This window comes from Tamandua tetradactyla, chromosome 2, assembly GCF_023851605.1.
Source record: "Tamandua tetradactyla isolate mTamTet1 chromosome 2, mTamTet1.pri, whole genome shotgun sequence".
NCBI lineage: Eukaryota > Metazoa > Chordata > Mammalia > Pilosa > Myrmecophagidae > Tamandua > Tamandua tetradactyla.
Genome location: NC_135328.1, coordinates 183,618,671 through 183,637,434, shown reverse-complemented (window position 1 = coordinate 183,637,434; position 18,764 = coordinate 183,618,671). Strand labels below are relative to the sequence as shown.

The following is an 18,764-nucleotide window of genomic DNA, read 5'->3' as shown; positions in this document are numbered from 1 at the left end:
ACAGCTCACTGATGCTCTGTTCATTTATTTTGAATATTTTTTCTCTTGTGTGTTTAATTTTTAATAGTTTCTATTGCTGTGACTTCAGATTCACTAATTGTTTTTTCTGTGTTGTCAAATCTGCTCCTAATACCATCCAGTGCATTTTTTTTTTTTTCTGTCTCAGATCTTGTATTTTTCATCTCTAGAAGTTCGTTTTGGGTCTTTTTTCCCCCAGTCTCTACAGAACATGATAATCCTCCTTCCAGCTTCTTCTTTTTTTTTTTAGATATTAAAAAAGAAATTGGTTTATTGAGGGCAAGAAGATGCAAACAATATAAAAACTGAAAGCTTATCTGGCATTTAATTGACTTTTCTTTCACTGCCTGTCCAATGGGAGCTGGATTTTATTTGTATATTTTCTAAGGACCCAATTTGTTCTGAAATCCTTCTGCAAAGGGTAGCTGTGGGGCAGATTCTTTAAGCGACTCTTGGGATAATTCTTATGAGGGCAGGGTGCGGGGTGCAGAATTAATTCCTCAATTCTGTCCACTTCTTTCCCTTCTGCTTCATGTGTACTACGAAATAGTCATTGCACGCAATGGTGAGCCCGGCAATTAGTGAAAAGAAGCTCTGGAAGCCCACTTTGCCATCTCGACACTGGTCCAGATCCTTCATTATTTTGTCCACAGCCAGAGGGTCTTTTTGATTTTCCAAAAATCCAGGGAACTCCTTTTCCATGAGCACCCTCAGGTCCTCCTTTGTTAAGTAGCCTTTATGCCCCGCGAATTTGTGAAATGTAAACATCATAGCTTCCATGGCGTGCTCCATTTGAGATGGCATTTTGGTGAGGTCTGTTGAAACCTTGGCCGGAGGCGGCGGCGGCGGGAGCTGGGCCTCGGGAGTGGGGACGCGGAGCCAGTCCCTTCCAGCTTCTTGAACACATGGAACATAGTTATGATTGTATTAATGTTCTTATCGACTTACTCTTACTATCATCTGCGTTGTTTGGAAATTTGTTTCTGTTGATAGATTTTCGCTTTATTAGGGGTTGTATTTGCCTTCTTCTTTGCGTGCCTTGTAGTTTTTGGTTGGATGCCACACATCATGAATTTTGCCTTGCTGTGTGTGCTAGCTATTTTAGTATTCCTATAAATATCCTTGAGCTTTGTTATGGGATGAAGCTTGATTCTTTTGAGACTTGGTGTAAAGGACCTGAGAAACCTGTAGTCTAGGGCTAATTTTTCCTACTACTGAAGCAATACTCCATGATTTATGAAGTTTTCCCCTCAGCCTGGTGAGAACACAAACCATTCCAGGTCCTGTGTGAGCTTCTGAGATTGTCTCCTCTGCTCCTTTGAGTTGATTCTTTCCCTGCCCTTGGATAGTTTCCTCGCGTACAAGTGCTACTCGATACTCAGCTAAAGACTTGAGGGGAATCCCCTACAGATATTTGAAACTCTCCTTCCACGAAGCTCTCTCCTTTCCATTTCGGCATCCTGTGAATTCTAATCACTTTGGCCTCTCAAGACTCCCAGCTCTGTCTACTCATCTCAGGGAGACGTCTGGGCTCTGCCTGGGGTGCCCCCCAGTGCCGCAGCCTAAAAATTCTCCCCAGGCAGAAGCTGGCAATTGTAGGACTCACCTCATTAGTTTTCCTTCTCTCAGGGATTGCTGTTTTTTGCTGTCTGATGTCCAATGTCTGAAAACTGTTGTTTCCTATATTTTATCCGGCTTTTTCCATTGTTTCATGCCAGAGGGTAAATCTAGTTCTTGTTATTTCATATTCCTAGGAGTCCTGTACCTACATTTTCACATTTAATTGACACAATAATCTTATATAGTAGTAGTAGTATGATTATCCCCATTTTATGGATGAGGAAATTTGAGGCTAGGAGATTAAGTTGTAGTAGAGTAGGGTTGAGAGACAGAATAATATAACAGAAAAAATGATGGACTCTTTTCTGGGTCTGCCTCTCAGATTCCCCACTTATTAGCTGTGTGGCCTTGGGCAAATTACTAAACCTCTCTGTGCTGCAGTTTCCTTGTGTGCAAGAATGGGGATAATAATGACATAAATTACCTTATAGGGTTGTAATAAGGATAAAGTGAGCTACCACATATCTGGTGCATAATTCTTAAGTAGGCGTTGCATATTATTATTGGAGTAGAGTAGTTAAAAATCTAGAGTTCGGTGACTGGGAGACCCCCTCTGAATTCCAGCTCCCTCACTAACTTGCTGTGGAACCTTTGTCATGTAAATCAATCAGAATTCGATCGGAGAAACAGAAGCAATAGGAGATATTAACCAGAAACAAAAAGGAAAGGGAACCCTGGGAAGTGTAGTTCAATTGAGCCTGGCTGATGCATCACCAAGTCCCATGCCATGCTACTTCACCACTCCGAGAGCTTTTTCCTCATCGGTGAGATAGGATAATATTGGATTAAATGACATAATGCACATGGAGCACTTGACACATAGTCTGGCATAGGATAGGGTTCAATAAATCACCCAGGATCCCACAGCTAATCACTGGCAAAGGTGCAATTTGAGCCCACGGCTGCTGTCTCCAAAGCCTGCTGTGCTTCCCACTGTATGGTACTGCCTTCATATGCTGGACCAGAGAAGGTGGCGATGAGTAAGACAGTCCCTGCCCACAGGGATCCCTGGTTCCATTGGGGATTAGCCAGGGCCACAAATAAACAGAATATAAGGCAGTCATCATTACTGGGAACTTTGAGCAGGATTCCCTACACGGGGACCGAGAGGGAGGGGCCCCACTTCACTGCACACTGCTGGACAGCTTACCTGCATGATCGCATTTAGTCCTCCCGACCAAACGGTGAGTTGGATATTGGTATTATCCTCATATTACCGATGAGGGGCCTGAGACCCAGAGAGATTAAATAACCAGCCCAAGGTCACAGAACCAGCTAGAAGTGACCCCCTTCCCTCCAGCCCCAGACGGTGGCTAGAATGGCAGAGAAGCTGCAGCCTGGGGTCTGTCCTGGGGTTGGCTCCCAGAGGTGAGGACTCTCCGGAGCTCAGAAGCCAGAGCTGGCCCCGGAGCCCCCTCCCAGGCTTGCCCCTGCGCCGGTGTCTGCCTGTGGGCGGCGGGCGCGGTGGTGGCTCCACTGCCGTGGTGGTGGCAGCGGCAGCAGGGAGACAGTCACACCTCGCTGTTTTGTAAACTGTTTCTCACAGCTTGTTTGTTCCGGGTTAGGGCTGGAGCGGCACCGTATGGAAGTGTGACTCATTGTTTAATGTGGCAGCTCATTAGCAGAGCTTGTTGCTGCCTCTGATTTCTCTGCTCTCGCTAATTGGAGAGCCCAGTGGGGCCCTGGCTTCCCGGGAAGAGTGAGCCCAGCTGCCCCAGGGCACTGGCTGGCCCTTGCCCCTGCTGGCTCCCTGTCAAGGACACCCCACACCGGTGGGCACTGGTACCAGCCAGAACAGCTTCAAATCCCAGTTCGTCCGAGCTGCGTAACCTTGGGCAAGGCACTCCTCCTCTCCGAGCCTCAGTTTCCTTATCCATCTAATGGGGACAATAGTACCTACCTTATCAGGGTTGGTGAGAGGAATAGTAACAAGATGTGCAAAGTTCCAGGCCAATGCCTGGGACACACCAGCTGCTCAGTAAACAGCTATCGCAGTCTCCCGACCTGCCTGGAGCAGTCACTGCACGAGGACACTTTCCACTCTAAGCAATCTAACAACAATTCTTCTTTGAATGCCTCACCCCTCCTAAGGCATGTTTGCTGAGGATTCTTCCTGCCCCGGGCATTCCCCACGTTCCCAGAAAAAGGCGACACGGACCAGTTATGTATGCTTCTGGCCTTTGCTTGAGTGGAAGTCCACTTCCCTGGAGCCTTTCTGAGAACACACAGAACAGGTCTGCTCCCTCTGTCCCAGGACTGGCCCTTGGTATTTGCAGACAGGCATCACATGCCCTCTCCAAGACTTCTCTCCAGGAACATGTCCCGTTCCTTCAACTGCCCTTAACTGACATGGCTCACAGGGCGCTGAAAACAGCCAGCACTGCCCCCTGGAGTTGTACAATGCTACGACCCTCGTTCTGAGCCCCTTCCCCACCCTCCTCACACTCTCTGGCTAGTCTCCTCTTTGCTATGTTTCTTCTTGAAATGTGGGGTCTGGAATTCAACTTAATCCTGCTTTGCACAAGGTAGGGCAGCCCTATCTCCTCCCACATTTGAGTTCTGTGCTATGTTGTAGCAATGCAATATGAGACAGGTGGGTAATTTTACATTTTCTAATAGCCACCTTAAAAAAAAGCAAAAGGAAATAGGGAATGCTAACTTTTCACATTTTTTAAAATTTAACCCTATATATCAAAAATATTATTTCAGCATATTATCAATATAAAATCCAATTTATTCATGAGCTATTTTAGCTCTCTTTTTCTTTTAGATACAAAAATATTCTAAATCCAGTGTATATTTTACACTTGCAGCACTTCTGATTTTGGACTAGCCACATTTCAAGTTCTTGATATCCACATGTTCTAGTTTGCTAGCTGCCGGAATGCAACACACCAGAGACGGATTGGCTTTTAATAAAAGGGGATTTATTTTGTTGGTTCTTCAGAGGAAAGGCAGCTAACTTTCCACTGAGGTTCTTTCTTACGTGGGAAGGCACAGGATGGTCTCCGCTGGTCTTCTCTCCAGGCCCCTGGGTTCCAACAACTTTCCTCGGGGTGACTTCTTTCTGCATCTCCAAAGGCCTGGGCTGAGCTGCAAGTGCTGAGATGAGGAATGCCGAGCTGCTTAGGCTGTGCTACATTGCGTTCTCTCATTTAAGCACCAGCCAATGAAGTCAAACGTCACTCATTGCAGCAGACATGCCTCCTAGCCGACTGCAGATGTAATTAGCAACAGATGAGGTTCATGTACCATTGGCTTGTGTCCGTAGCACCAGAACTAGGTATGCTCACCTGGCTAAGTTGACAACTGAATCTAACTAACACACCACGTGTCGCTAGCAGCTACTGAGTGGGACAGTGAAGTTCTAGACTTTACTTCTGTCAGTGTGGTCTGAACTGGCTTTGGCGTTGTGGCTGACACATCACCCTGATGCAGGAGGAAAGAGTAATCTATCACCCGAGGGCCAGAGCCTCTGGCAGTTAGGGAATCTGGGTGCAAGTCTTGGCTCCATCACCTGCTTTTTATATGTGACCTTAGACAACTCACTGCCCCTCTCCAGGTCTCAATTTCCTCATCTGACAAATGCAAGATGAGAGAAACAGGGAAACACTTGCTTTATGCCAGGAACTCCGTGGCGGCACTCTTGCTGTGTTTTCTTATGTATTCCATGGGAAAGCCAGTGGTGTCGGTTTTCTTATCCTTGTTTTCTAGGTGAGGAAACTGAAGCTCAGAGAGATCTGACCCCAAAACCCTCTCCAGAGCTCTGGTGGGCTGACTCCTCTTTCCTTCCTGGCCTCCCCTGGACACCAGTGGGGCTCAGTTTCAGGCAGAAGCCCCCAAGCCTGAACCCCATTCTTTTAGGCTCCTCCCACCAGCAACAGGCTCAGGACAGGTGACAGCAGTGCTTTAAGGTGTACTTGCCGGTGGCAGTTTGCTACATGGAACCCTCCTTCCATCCTGTTGTCTGATCTGTCACCCCAGAGCCGTCCCCACATGGTGACCGGTCAGGAGGCCAAGTCTCGACCCCTGTCCTGCGCCAGTTCCCGCTGTGCCTGGACATACTGGAGGAAAACCCCAGAGATCACACGGCCCAAGGCTCCCTCCCTTCAACTGCCTCCTCCCCGACTCCTCTTCCTGACCCCAGTCTCCGGTGGAGGACCAGCCCTGGGTTTGAAGCCCCGAAGCCTTGCTTCCAATTCCAGAGCCGTCCTCGCCTGCTACCTGCCTGGCTTTGAGCAAAGCACTGCTCTTGACGAAGGCTCAGTTTCTGTGTCTGGAAAAGGGGAGAATTCCTCCTTCCTCCTAAGGCTGGAGTGAAGAGTAAGAACTGAGACGATATATGTGGAAGTGTCTTGCCCGATACTTTGAGTAAATATTCAGTGTGGCTGGTTCTTTACACGTCACTTGAATAACAATTTAACCTTATCTCCTCAACTGGATACTTGCCCTAAGGCTCCTCGGTAACTCTCTGCACAGCTTTTCAGGTTCCCCAGCCTTCTGGACCTTCCTAGCCTGGCCAGGCAGACTCCCGGCTGTGGGGTGAGCGTCTCCCCAGCAACCAACTCTCCCAGGCACACCTTTAAAAAACAGACATGGCTTCTGTTCTGGATCTTTCTAAAGCACACCACACCCTTCCCTGTGTTCCCCCAGAGAGGAAACTGACCCAAGTTCAACTTTTTCTTGATGATTCAGGATCATCATTAGGGCCATCCAGTTCTATACAATAATATTACCTTCGTTAATTACCCACTGCGTATCAGGCATCTTATAAAAAGATGTCATCTGATTCTTACACATGCCTGTTATAGAGTTTGACTATTTATCCCCTTGTCACAGATGAGGGAACTGAGGCTCCAGGTGGTTTAGAGACTTGCCAGGGGCTCAGGCAGTGTGGGTCAACCCCTTTCCACTTCCCCTCGCCCCCTCGCCCCCCACATTCTAAGGGCCCCTGACTGACTAGAAGCTCTTATATGCACTTCTGACACTAGTTTCGCCCTTGCTGGGGGCTGGTAACGTACATGCCGGGGACAGTGACCACCCCGCTTTTTAGCCTGCAGAGATCTGAGAAAGCAGATGCAATAACACATGCTTTTAAGCCTTGGCTTTCCCCACCTGTGTGTACATTTGCACAATTTACCTGTTCCTTCTTTAACATTCTCTTCTCTTGGCTTTTCATGAGTCCACCTGTCCTAGCTCGCGGGCTGCACCTTCCCAGAGTCCTCTGCGGCCTGCCCTTGCTCGGCTCCCCCTAACGTGCTGGCGTCTTCGGCACTCTGCTTCTTTTCACACTCCCATCACCGCCGGGATCTTAGGTCCTCCCACAGTTTCACCTCCTCTGGGCCAAGAACTCCCAAATTCGCACCCCCTGTCCAGACCTCTTCTCAGCGCTCCAGGTTTTATAGCCACTGCCTGCGGAGTGGACCTCTTCCCTGGGTGGTCCGCCGGCACCTCGAAACAAATCCGCTGCGACTCGCAAAGCTTCTGCCCCTGCTTCTGATGACTCAGTGGATCCCCCACCCCCTCCCCAGGTCTGATAACAGTACTGGCTAATATTTATCAAGGGCTTATGAGGTGCAGCCTCCACGTTAGGTGATTCTGTGGTTCTCACTTGACCCTTGCAGAACCCTGACAGGTGGTATTATTTTTTCATCAACCCATTTCACAGATGAAGATGTGGTAATGACGTGCCTGGCACATAGTAAGCACTTGGTAAGTGCTGGTTCTCTCTCTGGCTTTTGTTTCTTTTGATAGTCTAAATTCGGGAATCCAATTGGCTACGCTTGCGCTGAGCAGAGCACACAGCAGGCGTTCCTCCTGGGGATACCTGCCGTGTCCAGCATGCTCTGTGATCACCCAGGCGGCTCCTTGTGCTGAGATCTCTCATCCTCAGGTCTCTCCCAGCTGAAGTCCAGATCCTGCCCCAAGAAGCAGCCGCTGCCTAGATAGATTTACATGGGAATCCAATTTCAAACACGCAGACCCCAAGCTTGCCCCTCCCTCACTGTGACTCCCTCCCCCCATAATCCCTCCCCCCACGCTCCCAGCAAGAGGCAAGAGACAGGTGACAGCAATGTTTGGGGTGTGTTTGCAGGCGGCAGTCCACTAGATGGACAGGTCTCCATCTGCACAGCTTCCTGGTCTCACTCCAGAGCCGTCCCAGCAGGGTGGGTGTTTGTGAGGCCAGGTCCCGCTCCTCCCTTAGGTCTGTTATCACTGTGGGTGTTGGTGTCGCATCCCCGTCCTCACAGCAGTGAAACGGGTATTCTCAATTCCTCCTGCAGCTGAGAAATTCGGGGCTCAGGGACATGAGGCGACTTGCCCAAGGTCCCAGAGCCAGAATCTAACCCTTGGGTCAATGCCGGTGTTCTTTCTACTTTCAAATTTGGGAGGATCATTTGGTTAAGGAGATACAGTGTTTTGCTCAAAGCCAGGCAGGTAGCAGGTGACGGCTCTGGCATTGGAAGCAAGGCTTTGGGGCTCCAAGCCCAGGTCTCATCCTCCCGGGAGACCGGTGAGGGAGAGGAGTCGGGGAGGAAGCAGTTGAAGGGAGGGAGAGGAGGGAGATTGAGCTGTGTGATCTCTGGGTTTTCCTCCAGTATGTCCAGGCACAGCGGGAACTGGCACAGGACAGGGGCCAGGACTTGGCCTCCTGACCAGTCACCATGTGGGGACAGCTCTGCGGTGACAGACCAGACAACAAGATGGAAGGAGGGTTCCATGTAGCAAACTGCCACCTGCAAATACACCTTAAACCACTGTGCCTGTTGCTGGAAGGGAGGAGTCATGCAAGGATGGGGCTCCTTTTCTGAAACTGAGCCCCATTGGGGTACCCTTGCTCTCATCACTAAGCAACCAGCTCAACCACAGGTGCAACGAGCCCACCAGGTAGATGACTGGGGTTTATTCCAATAGGTTCTGGTAGAGCAGGAGCAGGTACAACCATCTTTTATTTTTTTTGCAAGGAAACTGAGGCTCAGAGAAGTGCAGTAACTTTTTAAAAGATACACAGCCAGAATGGGGGGTGCTGATGTTCAATTCAAATCTGCCTGACTTTGGGGGCTTTGCCCTCTGCATCACTCTACACCGTGGTTGCCAAAGCCCCACCCAGCCCCCTCCTTCTTGTCTCTTCTCCCAACCATAGCCTGAGGTCCTTTGGGAGGCAGAAAAGACTTGGGCCCTTATGTCTTATAACCCCAAGTAATGCCAGGCTTGTATTGCTGGGTATTTTTACAACAAATTAAAAATAATGAAAGAAAAAGAGAAGAGTTGTTAGAATGACTGTTTTTCAGTAAATATTTTAATGGGTAAATGAGTATCCCAAGAAGATTCTAAAGCAGCGTAGTAGCCTGATCTCTTTATGTCCATTGACCCAGGACAGGCCTTTGCACTTGCAAATGAGTAAGAAGATAGCAAGTCTTATGGGCAGGCAGTGGGCAAGGCTCCAGGTACCCAGTGAAATTAGGGTTAGGTGAATTGGCCTCCTCTGAGAGGGGAGGGCTGATGGACGGCCCCTCTGGAGCTGTCAGAGCTTCATCCCAGAGCTCTAAAGGAGGAGCAGGAAGTATAAGAGTGTAGCAGTTAAAAACTCAGGTCTGGAGTCAGCCCTTGATGCAAATTCCAGTTCCTTTTCTTCTAGTACTGTGACCTCTTGAGGCCTCGGATTCTTCAGCATAAAAATGGCTTGTCATATTGAGTAAATGAAATAACATATATAAAGTAAAGGGGAGACTCTCCTTAACTTCCCTAAACTCCAGCATCATTTTTAAAACATATATTTTTATGAGAAATCTTCACACATATACAGTCCATACATGGTGAACAATCAATGGCTCATCGCATAGTTGTGTATTCATCACCATGATCATTTTTGGAACATTTGCATCACTCCAGAAAAAGAAAAGAGAAAAAACTCATACATCCCATACCCCTTACCCCTCCCTCTCATTGATCACTAGTATTTCAATATACCCTATTTATTTTACCCTTTATTCCCAATATTATTATTTTTTTTACCATATATGTTTTTACTTATCTCTCCATACCCTAGAAAAAAGGAGCATCAGACACAAGGTTTTCAGAATCACACAGACACATTGTAAAAGCTATATCATTATACAATCATCTTCAATACTCAAGGCTACTGAAACACAGCTCAACAGTTTCAGGTACTTTCCTCCAGCCCCTCCAATACATCATAAACTAAAAAGGGATACCTATATAATGCATAAGAATAACCTCCAGGATAATCTCTGGACTCTGTTTGAAATCTCTCAACCACTGAGACTTTATTTTCCCTCACTTCTCTCTTCTCCCTTTTGGTCAAGAAGTCTTTCTTAATCCCATGATGCTGGGTCCTGGTACATTCCCGGAGTTCTGTCCCACGTTGCCAGGGAGATTTACACCCCTGGGAGTCGTGTCCCATGTAGTAGGGGGAGGGCAGTGAACTCACCTGCCAATTGGCAGAGAGGCCACATCTGAGCAACAAAAGAGGTTCTCTGGGCATGACTCTTACACATAATTGTAAGCAGGCTTAGCTTCTCCTTTCCAGCATCACTGATTTTTTGGCATGGGCAGGCTCTGGGAATTGAACTCAGGTTTATGGCATCCAGCATCACTTTTAATTGTAATTTACTACTCTTAACAGTTTGAAGAACTCCTTCCAGAACTTTTTATATATGTGCATACATACACACATACCCACATGCACATGCATGTATAATGCCTATGTATAGTGGTTACAAAAATGGAATCATATTATTGCACATAGCGCCTGGCACTTGGTAGGCACTCAATACATATTTGTTGAATGAATGAATAATATTTTTCTGCAACTTCCTTTTGCACTTAAAGCTACATTCTGGCCATCTTTCTAGGTTCGCACATAGAGGTCTACCTCATTCCTTTAGGAGCTGCATAGTTCTTCTCTGTGAGGTTGTACCATAACACAAACCATCTCCTGATGGCCATCAGTGGTTTCCTATCACAATTATGACTGTCACTTTTTGAGGGCCTGTCAATGTGCATGTCACAGTGGGAGGCCCTATTATGTACATATCTTTACAGATATGTCACTGTTATCTCAGATTCTTCATGCTTGGCATACAATAGGTGCTTGGGAAATCATCTGAAGACCCAGCTCCCCAAAGCTTCAGCTCTGTGGAAGGGAAACATATCCCCTTTCCCTGTCGCCTCCTCCCGCCCCCATTCGGGTCCTCGGCTAAGCATGAAAGAGAGAGAGATGAGTAAGACAAAGTCCCCGTGGTAGAGGAACCCACAAACTAGTGGGAAAGACAGATGTGGGGGAAGATAATTACAGCAAAGAGTGAAGAGAACAAAGAAACACACCCAAGGAATAGAGGAGGAATGACTGGTATACCCGAAGGAGTCCCGGGAGGGTCTCAGAGGAGGTGGCAGCTCCGCTGAATTTCAAAGGCTACCGGGAGCTCATCAGGCACGTCAGGGAGTTGACTCGAGACCATCCTTGCCCTACATGTGACTTCCCACATTCGGCTTCTTCCCTTCTCCATCACTTGTTCCATGCCCTCGTCCAAAAAGGGGTATGGGGTAGATCCTAATTTTTATAAATTGACACATACAATAGGACCATTAAGTAAGTAAGAGGAACAAGAGTTTTTTTTTTTTATTTGTTTGTTTTTTTCACATGAGCAGGTACTGGGAATCAAACCCAGGTCTTCTGGATGGCAGGAGAGAATTGTGCCACTGAGCCACCATCTCACTGCCCAAGGAACAAGAGTTTTGTACTGAAAGGGAAAAGAGAATGAACCATACACCTAAACCGAGGATCGTCACGTGTGCACTGAATACAAGATTTAGCTCTCCACTTCCTACCAGGCAGAAAGGTCTGTACCAACTGCAATGTGGGGGTATCCATTCCCACCAGCACAGCCCACATCCCCTCCCCTTTGCACCTGACCCTCATTTTTTTTACTGTGTTTATGGGTCAGTTGTGTATGTGGCCAGTCAGTGTTTTGAATTGACCCTTAATTCTAGTTTATTCATCTGACCAAATTGGATGGAGAGGTTGGGGAGCCAGCAGTGTTGGAGAAGCTGTAATGGGTTACTCCTTTGCATCTACCCCACTCTGTGGCACACACAGAGGAGAAACTGAGGTTTGGAGGCATGAAGTGAAACACCAGCAGGGCAGGCCCTGGGGCCCATGTCTCCTGACCCCAGCCCAGCAGGTCTATGTGCAGGCAGTGGCTGCCTCCTGGGGCAGGGTCTGGACTTTGTCCGAGAGATACCTGAAGATGAGAGATCTCAGAGCAAGAAGCCATCCTGGGTGTTCACAGAGCATACTTGACACCTGCAGGTGTCCCTAGGAGGGACACCTGCTGTGTGTTCTGCTTAGCGCAAGCACGGTCAACTGGATTCATGAATTTAGACCATTGAAAGAAACAAAACCCCTTGAAAGAACCAGCACTTATCAAGTGCCTACTGTGTGCCAGACTTCCTTACTACGTCTTCATCTGTGAATGCGTTGACAGTTAAATAATACCAACCTATCAGTGTTCCGTATGGATCGAGTGAGAACCTAGCATGGAAGCTGCACCTTGTTAGCCCTTGATAAATATTATTGTTAGAAATTTGCCATTATTATCATCATCATCATCCTCCTCATGTCAACTCTGTAAAGTACGTACTCTCGATGCCACTTTACAGCGAAGAAATCTGGGGTTCAGGGAGATGAAGTGACTTGCCCGAGACAATGGAGTTAGAGCCAGAATTCTAACCCAGGCCCCTTGGGCTCAATTCTCTCTCCCTGTTAAAGGACAGGGATCAGGAGTTAAAATGAAGTTTCATGGCAAGCATGCAGAAGGCAGGTACGCTTGGGGCAGCAAGTGCCTATGGTGTTTTGGCATTCTGTTGGTTTTTGGGGCCTCCAAATAGCAGCTCCAAGGACTATGGGTCCAAATGGCTGAACTTGGCCTGGAACCGAGTTGTAGTTGTTGTGATGGGGCAAGCTCAGGCCATGCTTCACACCCAGTGGAGCAGTAGAGACGTGGATGCAAAGTAGGCTGGGGGCTAGCCCAAGTCACTGGGCAGGGTCGGGCCAGCTGAGGGAACCATCTCTTGCTATTTGGATGATCAGAAATTGGGAAGGGTAGAATGACATGGTTCACATGGACGACATTTTTTACTTTTCCTCACTTAGTCTAACCCAGGTTTTAAATTGCAATTGTGTAAAGAAGTTAGGGTGTGGGGTGAGTGCGTTTCATAGGGGAGACAATGGTATGTATGTCTTATCCCTGCTGCCCTGTCTTGACTCTCAGCCTGGGTAGCCTGTGCCACCATTATCGGGCACTGCCCATCTTGTGGGGCAGCAGCCAGGTGAGAGAAAGCAGCTGCAATGGTGAAAGCCTTGGCTTTGGGGTGGGAAAACCCTGGCACAACTCCAGGTTCTGTGACCTCACTCGGGATAGTCATTTCACTTCTCTGAGCCTCCGCTTAGCCTCAGTTCCCCATCTGCAAAGGGAAACAATGCCGACTACTCCAGAGTGCGGCTTTTAGGATTAATGAGTAGCCCTAGCAAGCATCTCTGTTAGCTTCTTCCCTCCTCTGCTCACCACCTCCATTGGGCCGGTCACCCTGATAAATGATCCTGATTCCCTGGGAATCCATGGCCTCTTCACCAGGATTCCTCATGCCATAGTGTCCTCAGCCTAGGAGGTGACATTCACCAATCTTCTGGGGGACACGGGGTGAGGCTGGGCTTTGGGCCAGAGAAAGATACTCTCACAAGTCCTCGGGGGGTTCCATAACTCCTTCCCCACCGCATTCTCTCCTTCCATTCTCCTATCACTCTAGGGGGTGGGTGTTGCAATCTGCGTTTTGCAGATGGGGAAACTGAGGGTAGGTCTGGGGACACACAGTGTGTCCTTGATGGGACTGGCCCTTGCTGCTCCCCTCCACAGCCACCTGCCATCCAGCACTGGGGCTGCACTTGCCTAGAAGGAGAAGCAGCAACCCAAGGCATCCTGGATGGGGTCTGAGACTCCTCACAGGCAGAAGCCCACACCTTGGGAAAGTCTGCTACCTCCGGTAGGCTTCCTGGAGGTCGAGGTGGGCCTGGTGAGAGACGGCAGTTAGAAGACGGTAGCTTCCCTTAGCCACCCGACTCTCTTTCTTTTGACTCCTCCTTACATGTCCTGTCATGGTTGGCTCTTTCGAGTTCCAACAACTTCAATATTTGGCGTGGAAGTCTCAGCTCTCAGAGAAAATCAGCTTCTGATGGAAGCTTGGAGACCATCTGCCCCAGGTCGAGGCCCCAGCGCATTCAACCACCAGGAAACGGAGCCCCAGAGAGGAGAAGTGACTTTGCCAAGAGCAGAGCCAGCAGCAGAACAGAGGTCTCCTGACTCCTACCCCAATGCTCTGGTAGAATCCTTGGTTCAGAGAGATGACAGGTCCTGGGGTCAGGGCAATCCAGAGGAGAGGTCCTGTGGGTAGGACAGGGCAGTGAGGTCATGGTGAGATACTAGTTTTTATTCTGCCAGGCACTGCTGTGAAGTCCTCATGCCACCAGTTTCTCCCTGCAACAACCCTGGAAGGTCACTTTACACAGAAAGAAGCAAGGGTCAGGGAAGTCCCAAGTCAAGCACAGCTTCTAAATTAAGGAGGCAGAATTTGACCCTGGACCTGTCAGTCTCCAAATCCTCTCACCTTACACTTCTTCCCTGTGGAACAGTAAGAGGGGTGCTTTGCAGGTTCTCTGGCTCCTAGGTGTAGTAATGCTGATAATTTAGACCATCAGGGCAAACCTGAGGCAGAAGGATGAAAGGAACATATATATGTTTGGCGTTTCCTGTGTGCTGGGCATCTCTCATGTGTGAGCTTGGTCCCCGCCCCCCCACACACATAACGCATACAACCACACCATCAAATAAATACAGCCACCCCCATTTTACAGACGAGTAAACAGCCTTGGAGAAGGGAAGTGACTCACCCAGAAGCTCACCTCCCCTTTGCCCCTAGGTACTATTCAGGAGCAAACTCATACTTCAGTTTGAATACCCGGTTGCTGACCTCCCTTCTCTGAGCCTCACTTTCCTTGTCCAGAAAATGGGAATAGTAGCATCTACCCCTCAGATGATTGTGAGGATGAAATGAGTTCATTCATTCATTCATCAGATATTTATAAAATGCCTCCTCTAGGCTCTGGGGACAAGAAAACAAGTGTCTCACTCCTGAGGAGCCAAGTTCTTGATAAACTAATGCCTGTCAGGGGCTGTGTGTGGGGCTGGCACTTAGTAAGTGCTCAGTAAAACACATGCGGCTAAGAACACAGGATTGAGTGATATGGACTGCGGAATGAGCCTGGCCTGCAAGAGGAGCTCCCTCAGGCACTACTCCTCTCCCATCATCAGTGGTGCTACAGCTGCTTGGCCGAAGAAAACACGAGGTCGTTTTGGTCCGTGGCCCTGTGTCCTCGGGCACCCAGCAGTCCCTGGTCCAGGTCAGCAGAACTTGGCCCCAGGCATGGGCCAAGGAGGCAGCTGAAGAGCCTCAGGTCTTCTCACAAGGGCCTCCTGCTACTGCCCCCCTCCCCCCCAGCCACGCCACCTCAGTTCAGCCCCACCCGCTCCCTGACACTGTCCTTGGGCCAGGTCTGAGCCAGCCCTGGAGGCTCTCCCAGCTGTCCTGATGTCCCCTCTGGTTTTTGCAGACGCTCCCCTTTTCTTCCCCTGGATGCCTGTCTGAGCACCAGACCCTCCCTCTCCAGAGGCATCCCCAGACCTCACCCCTGTGCTATTCTTTTTTCCTGACAACTGTGGCATCAAATGTCAACAGGCCATGCTCAGCACCAGCAGGGCGGCAGGGCTTGATATCTGTGGGTTGGGGGGAGGTCCTCTTGAGCCCCCCTTCCCCCTAATAGGGGGCTAGGAATGTTTGTTCCTGATCTGGCTCTGCTCCTAACTCACAGCATCGCTTTGAGAAAATCTCTTCCTTGCCCACCTGGGTCTCTCTGGGCCATCCAGGGGAGGTGGCCCTCCCTGCCTTCACCACGGTGGCATGAGAATTGAGGGACACAGGTGGAGCCCTCTGGGCAAGTGATAGTGGCCTTTCCCAAGAGGGCGTAGGTGGGCTCTGGAAGGGGGTTCTTGGGGGAGCAGAGCAGCTGTGCCCAGGCCTCAGGGAACCCAGTCCTCCTGTCCTCACTTGACCTGAGTGAGCTGGGAGAGCTGGCATCGAGCGCTGGGGAAACGGGCTTTGGCGGGCCCTGACAGCTCAGCAGTGGCAGTAGCAGGGGTGGCAGTGGTGGCCATGGCAGGGGCTATTCTGAGAGCTGGGAGGGACTGGGGAGCTGAGAGTGGAGGAAGGGAAGCAGCCCAGGAGGAGACAGCCTAATGCAGGGCTGTGGGACGGGGTCGAGGGTGGTGGGTGCACGTCATTTGGGGTGGGGGGAGTGGATGGAGGGGGGTTTGAGGTGTGCTCTGGGATCGTCTTTGGGTGTATGCATGCACCCTAAATGACAAGGGTGTGAGCGAGTGTGTGAGCACTGGAATGGGAGCAGGTTTAGGGGCATGGGAAGATGGGAGGGGAAGCAAACGTGACTGCGTGTAGAAGGGAGAGGAATGAAAGGGTACACAAGTGGAGGCTGCTTTGTGAACAGGGATGAGTGTGAGAGGCTCAGGAGGGGTACATGGGCACTTGAGAGTGGACATAGGGTAGGGGAGGCCGAGGGGACTGTGTAAAGGGGATGCAAGTATAGGGGACATGTGCAAGTGCGCATGTGGGTGAGCCAGTGAATGTGAGGGGACACGAGTGTGAGAGCAGGTGGGACTGTGTGAGCTCAGACATGCAGGCAGGGACGCTGGGTATGTGCAGCAATAGTCGATAGCATTTATTGAGCCCTGTCTCTGGGTTTGCTCCTGATAAGCATAATCTTATTTAATTCATCCACAGTCCTATGAAAGGTGTGCAATTAGGATACCCATTTATAGATGAGGAAGCAGGTAAGTCATTTGTTCATACTTTTACCCCTATATCATACTGCTTCATGACAAATGGATGAGCAGGGGTGAGCAGGGCTCAGGCTATTAGTGAAAAAGAACGAAAAAGCATGAATGTCAGATTGTGCTTATGGGTATGAGTTTTGGTGTGTGTGTGTGTGTGTGTGTGGTGGGAGGGTAAGGGCTGACTGTGCAAACTCGGGTCCCAGAGGGGAGTTCAGGCAGCAGCTGTGGACACTGGGTGGGGCAGGGTGGGAGCATAGCCTGGGTCAGCCTCTAGGGCATCTCTGCCAACCTGGCTTCCCAGCCCTGCAGTGGCAGCTCAAGTTCTCCAGCAACCTCTGCCAGGGCCCCCGCCTAAGGACAACTCCCAACACTGGTATGGCCCCCAGCAGGCTCCCACCTCACAGCTCAGGCTGGGCCAGGGGCTGAAGACAGGCAAGATGCTTGCCTGGTGTCCAGGATATGTGAGGAGACAGCCTCCTAGTGTGGGCTCGCCAGGCAGGGAAGGCATATGAGAACTGTGGGAGAGGGTCAGTCAATGATTTCAGGCCCTTGTGACTCTAAACAGAACCACCTGGAGGGTGTGTGTGTGTGTGTGTGTGTGTGTGTGTGTGTGTGTGTGTGTGTTATGGGGAAGAGGGATACCAACACTTTACACATGCCCATTCTCTCCTTTGGGATGTAATTCAGGCATATTCTGCAAGATGGGACTGCTCCCACCCTGGGGTAGGAAGGGGCCCCTCCAACTGCATCCCCACTCTCACCCTTTGCCCTAATCCTCAGGACCTAAGTTGGAAAGAAGAAATTTTTCCTGGGAAAGTCGGGTGGTCTCCTATAGGCTGGGCCCGGTTCTCCCCACAGCTCAGAAGACTGCCCCTCCTGACCTGCAAGTCTGTCTCCAGCCTCTACAGGCATGAGTTACTGGGGGGGGTGAGAGGGTCAGGATCTTGGGATTCTAGTTCTGGCTAAGCTATCTGGGAAAATCGCCTCCCCACTCTGGACCTCAGTTTCCTCATTGGCCTAATAGAAATACTGTGCTAAAGCAACAAGAGATGAGGCGGGCAGAGCAGCAAGTGGTCTGGGCAAGGAGGGAGCAGACACAACATTCCAAAGTGTGGGGAGGTGGGGATTAGAGAAGGTGTCAGGGAAAAGCTGACACTTGAGTTGAGCTTAGAAGAGAGGGAGGATCTCAGATGAGGGCCTCGGGGAAGGGAAAGGATGTTCGGGGCAGAAGGGATACCCTGAGGAAAAGCTGCGGTGCAGATGGGGTGGCTAGCTGGAAGCCTCTAGCGCCCCGTGAGATGAGGTCATCGGCTGCCCGACCTCTCAGCCAGCTTCCTCCTCTGGGGCTGTGGGATGATTCGATTAACCTCTGACTCCTTCACCATCCTAGGCAGTAGGGATTTCATCTGTCTCAATTGCTGCTCTCTATAATGTCCCCTAAGTGCCGGACGCATGAGAGGTGCACAATAAACACCTGTTAAATGATCGAACAGCACCCTCCCCAAACATCGTGCAGAGGGTGCCTGTTCCAACAGCCCCTGCAAGGGCCTCCCAGGGACTCTAAAATAGCGGGGGTCCCAAGTTCATCACCTGGGAACTCCTTAGAAATGCCAAGTCTCAGGCTCCAACCAAGAACTACTGAAGCAGAAACTCTGGGGCTGGGGTCCAGCGATCTGTCTTAACCAGCCCTCCACGTGATTCTGCTACGAGCTAAACTTTTAGAACCGCTACTCTAAAACTACGCCCATCGGCTCCATAAGAGCCTGCAGAGAATTCGTTAGCACGGGGAAGTTAAAATTGTAGTAAAGCTGACCTAGGACCCAGCTATTCTTGACACTTTCCCTCTCCACGGCCCAGTCCAGGGCACAAAGAGGAGTCAATCATCCCCACCCCCCACCCCGGTCTTTCTGGCATGAAGACAGGGAAACCACAAGGGCTCAGAAGCAGGGGGTGGGGCATTCCTCCCGGGGATTGAAGGCGGGGCCACTACTCTGAGCCCCGCCCCATTTTCGTTGCCCCGGGAAACCCCGGGTTGTAACAATAACCCGCTGACGCGCTTCTGGGCGGGATCCTACCGAATCCATGGGCGGGGCATCTCTGCTGTGGACCAATGGAAGCTCTAGGGCCCCGCCCCCACGCCCCCTT

The 18,764-nt window shown here is 50.0% G+C and overlaps 1 long non-coding RNA gene and 1 pseudogene across 4 annotated transcripts; both read right to left on the bottom strand.

Moving 5' to 3' along the window:
• Window positions 1-269: 269 nt before the first annotated feature.
• On the bottom strand, window positions 270-878 carry LOC143663505 (protein S100-A10 pseudogene; annotated as a pseudogene).
• A 10,400-nt stretch (window positions 879-11,278) lies between these two features.
• Window positions 11,279-18,625, bottom strand: LOC143663488 (uncharacterized). Of its 4 annotated transcripts, none has more exons than XR_013165958.1 (6): window positions 18,210-18,625; window positions 14,323-14,420; window positions 13,804-14,099; window positions 13,604-13,728; window positions 12,303-12,417; window positions 11,279-11,402 (listed from the first exon to the last, which is right to left on the bottom strand). It is a non-coding gene; the product is annotated as an uncharacterized LOC143663488 (long non-coding RNA). The 4 variants fall into 4 exon arrangements; XR_013165964.1 differs by having other exon boundaries at window positions 18,433-18,625; XR_013165966.1 differs by lacking the exon at window positions 18,210-18,625 and adding an exon at window positions 17,381-17,624.
• Between the last annotated feature and the right edge of the window lie 139 nt (window positions 18,626-18,764).